We start from the raw sequence: 5,014 nt of genomic DNA on the forward strand, positions 1-5,014 counted from the left end.
CAGATCAGACATCTACACCTTTACTGCACTGGAAGAAAAAATAGGTTGTTGGATTGTAATTTCATGTAGTTATTCTCCAGCGCTCTGTTATTACTTTGTTATGTGGACAGAAACCTTACCATCCTGAGACAAACAGATGATGAATATTATTGGCAATAAAACGGTAACAGCAGGGAAACTCAGATCAGCAGCTAAACTTCACATCTTACTGCCCTGGTGGAAAACATGTATTTCTTTTTACTGCTAATGGTGATCAAGGTGAACAAGACCGTGTGCCTATCAGGTGACCAATAATGAATACTTTCCGAATTTGCATTAAAAAATGCAAAAATGTTTTTTGAATATTGCACACAAATGTGTAATTTGTACTTTCACATGCTAAATGCACATTAAAAACGTTGCACCATTTTAGTACAAGCTGAAATTATGGCTGTCAGTACTACTTTGTGTTTCTGTTGTATTTTAAAAAAAATAAAAAAGACATTTTGGTAATATTTAATTGCTTAGCTTATCTAATTAAGCGAGAGGAGCCTTAATGCTCAATGCCTTTGTAAACTTCATGTATTATGTGGTTTATAACGGACTGTGGTGCAGAAACAGTGAGGCTTACATTGTCCTGGTATCGGTCATACTTGATGCACTAGATGTGATAGTTTTTGAGATGTTCTTCATTTACTTTGGGATGTTAGTCAAGTTGTAAAATACTGTATTACAGGAGTGTGAGACATCATGTAGCACTTCATTTTTTGATGTGGCTGTTGTTTATTAATGAACGAGTAATAATAATATTTAATTGAATAATTAAGTAAATATAATTTCTTAATATATCTATCTAAAGAAACCTCATTTCTTGACTGGCAACTCTCTGCTATCTCATAGATGACATCTTTTGTCCTGTCTCAGGCACCGTAGCTATCCAACTCGCCTAGATAGGGTAGTGGGTGCAATTCGCAAACCTCACCACTAGATGTCAGTAAAACTTACACACTGAACCTTTAAAAGAGTCAGCTCATAGAGCTCACAGAGCTGACTCATTCGCGAACTGACGCGAACATCCTTTGTACAAGCCAAGCATGGAATATGTAGGAAGAAGTCATAAAGTTCACTTCAAAAAGTAAAAAAGTACACTGAAGCAGGATGAAGTAATGGTGATGCACAGAAGAGGTCAGACGTTGATTCAGTTATCATCATGACCCTGGAAAGCTTTAAACTACAAACTTCACAGTTTTTATACTTGTCATTTTTAAAAACCAAACCAGTGTGTCAATGGGTTGCCTAGTCTTTTGGTTTACATTTCTTCTTAGGGCCCAGGCAAGGGCACTAACAGTGTCCTAGCACGAAGTGCAAGAAAAATAGTGTTTTTCCTCAGAATATTTTTTTTCTACCCAGGAAACTCATTTTTCAAGGTCTTAGGATATTAGAATCCACACGAAAATTTGTGAACACTTTCATCTTGAGTACAAAGAACACATTTCTGCTTTTTTTAGTGAGATTTTCCTCAACAGGAAGTCAGCCATTTTGCACTTCCTGCGTCATCCTCAATATATTAAACAGGTGTTTGAGGCCTTTATGATGCCCAAAGAGCCATAAAACTTTGTAGCCACACTCAAACTCACATGTTAGCTCTATAGAACACCCTAAGATCTCCCCCTAGGCTTTTTAGCCTTCACGTGGCTAGGGATGCTCAAAACCTAATGACACTTGGCATGCATGTCAAAAGTGTTGTTTTTTTATTGTGTGATATGGTTTGGGGACGTGGTTGTAGAAAATTGGCTGAATAGCGACACCTACAACATTTCAAAAAGCAGCCCCTGCCGTTCGTTGTACCTAGCTCTACGATACTTGAGAAGCAGATGTACCTTCTCCAGACTTAAAAATAAGCCTCTTGGAGCCATACCGTAAATGCAACAGGAAGTCTTGACCTTTCCCTGTTTACACGCTTTGTACTTTATTGAACTCATCTTAGAGCTTTAATTCAATTTGTGTTGGATTCCATTTACATTTACTCATTTGGCAGACGTACTCAAAGCGACTTACATTTGAGGAACAACAAACAAGCATCAACAAAACATACTAGTAAGAGCAGCAATAAATACTAGTAAGAGCTCACAGTACATATCGCATCAATGGGTTAGATACATATAACTCTAGATATAGAGTTAACAAAAAGTGCAATCTATACAAGATCATTGTAGGGGATAGAAGAAGAAGAGCACAGGAAGTGCATGTTAGAGGTTAGGAGATAGAGGTGTCATAAGAGGAAGTGTTCTCGGAAGAGATGAGTTTTCAAGAGCTTCTTGATGTTAGAGAGGGACGCCCCTGCTCTGATGGCGTGTGGTAGCTTGTTCCACCATCGTGGTGTCACAGATGAGAATAGCAGGGACTGGGATTGTGTGAAGGGATGGCAGAGCCAGGCGGTGTTCGTTGGAGGAGCGTAGCGGGCGAGAAGGAATGTAAGTTTGTATTATGGAGTTTAGGTAGATGGGTACAGACCCAGTAGTCACTCTGTATGCAAGCATTAGTGACTTGAATTTGATTCTGGAGGCCACGGGGAGCCAGTGGAGGTCACTGAGTAATGGAGTGACAGGAGTTCTTGGGCTGATCAAAAACCAGATGCGCTGCTGAGTTCTGAACCATTTCTAAGGGTTTCACCGCACAAGCTGGAAGACCTGCTAGGAGGGCATTGCAATAGTCGATGCGAGAGATAACCATGGCTTGTACCAGAAGCTGGGTGGCGTACTGAGTGAGGTAGGGCCTGATTTTCCTTATGTTATATAGAGCAAAGCGGCATGAACGAGAGACAGTAACATGGTCTGAAAAGGACAGCTGGTCATCAATCATGACACCCAAGTTTTTCACCACCCTGGCTGGAGTGATGGTTGCAGTGTCAATTTGTAGTTTGATGTTATGGTGGATAGATTGCTTGGCTGGAATGACCAAGAGTTCAGTCTTAGAGAGGTTTAGTTGAAGGTGGCAAGCCTTCATCCATGCAGATATGTCCGAGAGACAGTCCGCATCGAAACAGTGGGATCGCCTGGCGGGAAGGATAGGAAGAGTTGTGTGTCGCCACTGGGGCCAAATGATTGGCCCCAGTGGGGTGGTGTAAATTGAGAAGAGAAGGGGACCAAGCACTGAGCCTTGGGGCACCACTGTGGAGAGGCAGTGGGAGGAGGATAATTGTCCTTGCCACAATACATTGTAGGAACCTGAGAGGTAGGTTTCGAACCACAGGAGTGTTTCACTCGAGATGCCCATTGCTGAGAGAGCAGATAGCAGGATCCTGTGGTTGACTGTGTCAAAGGCAGCTGATAGGTCAAGCAGGTTAAGAACCGAGGATTGGGCTGCAGCTTTAGCTGACCTTAGGGCTTCTGTTACAGACAGAAGAGCCGTTTCAGTAGAATGGGCACTCTTAAAACCAGACTTGTATGGATCTAGGAGGTCATTCCGTGAGAGGAATTCTGAGACCTGTTTGAAGACTGCCCCTTCAATAGTTTTGGATAAAAAAGGTAGAAGAGACACTGGTCGATAGTTCTCAACTTGAGTTGGGTCAAGTGAGGGCTTTTTGAGCAAGGGTGTAACCCTTTTTGAAAGTGGTCGGGAAGGTTCCTGAAGCCAGATAAGTATTTATTACATGAGTGATTGTCGGGACCACAGTAGGAGATATGACTTGGAGGAGATTCGTAGGAATCAGGTCCAGTCGGCATGTAGTTGGACGGCTACGGGTCAAGAGTTCTGATACTTAGCTCTCTGTGAGAGGAGTAAACGAGGAGAGTGAACAACCACTGACCTGGGAGGGCAGAGGAAAAGATGTAGTAGGACTGCTACAATGGTTGCGTTTGAGAGAATTGGCTAGTTATAGCCTCCACTTTGCCTGTGAAGAAGGCAGCAAAAGGTATCAGCAGACAAGTTTGTGGGTGGTGGAGGTGGAGGAGGATTTAGTAGCGCTTTAAAAGTGGAAAATAATTTCCTTGAGTCAGTGGCACTGCTTGTTCTGTCATTATAGAACGCAGTTTTGGCAGCACTGATGCTTGATTGAGAAGGAGGATAGGAGCAATTGGTAGCCCTTAAGTTCGGCAGGGTCTTTGATTTTTCGCCATTTTCTTTCAGCCGCTCTGAGATCAGTACGGAGCCCACGGATGGTTTCAGTTAGCCACGGGTGGGGCTGGTTTGGGCGAGCAGGCTTGGTGGATAGAGGACACAGGCTATCCAGGCACGAGCTTAGTGTCGAGCACAAAGATGGTGTGGCATCATTGACCTCAAGTGAGGAAAATGTGTTGAGGGAGGGTAGAGCAGGAGCTACCACTGAGGCAAAGTGAGCGGGAGACAGGTTGCGGAGGTTGCGGCGGTGTGAAACCAATGGTGTTGAAAGAATGGGCTTTTCCTGTAGGCATACTGTGAACTGAATGAAACAGTGGTCAGACACATATAGAGGTGTGACTGTTAGGCACTCTGTGGCACAGTTTCGGACAAGAACGAGGTCAAGCACCTTGCCAGCTTTGTGGGTCGGGGGGCTGAGAACCCGTGTTAGATCAAAGGACTGAATCAGACACAGGAAGTCTGCTGAGTTTGAATTGTCTAAGTGAATGTTCATGTCACTGAGGACAAGTAGGGGACAGTCATGCTCTGGGATTGAAGACAGCAGTGTGTCTAGCTCCTCCACAAAGTTAACCATTTGTCCTGGTGGACGGTATATGACAATCACAGAGACCTTTACCGGAGTGGACACAAAGACAGCATGGTATTCGAAGGAGGCATATTGATTCAGGGGTAGCAGCTGTATGAATTTCCATTTGTTGGAAATTAAGAACCCAGTCCCACCCCCCCTCCCAGACGGCTGGGGGGTGTGGGTGAAAGAGTAATTAGTGGACAGTGCAGCAGGGGTAGCAGAGTTTTCTGGTTTGATTTAGGTCTCAGTGAGCGACAGTAGCCCAAGAGATAATGTTTTAGCATAAGCAGTGATGAAATCAGCTTTGTTGACTGCCGACTGGCAGTTCCATGACCCAACAGACAAGTA

This window comes from Micropterus dolomieu, linkage group LG15, assembly GCF_021292245.1.
Source record: "Micropterus dolomieu isolate WLL.071019.BEF.003 ecotype Adirondacks linkage group LG15, ASM2129224v1, whole genome shotgun sequence".
NCBI classification, from domain to species: domain Eukaryota; kingdom Metazoa; phylum Chordata; class Actinopteri; order Centrarchiformes; family Centrarchidae; genus Micropterus; species Micropterus dolomieu.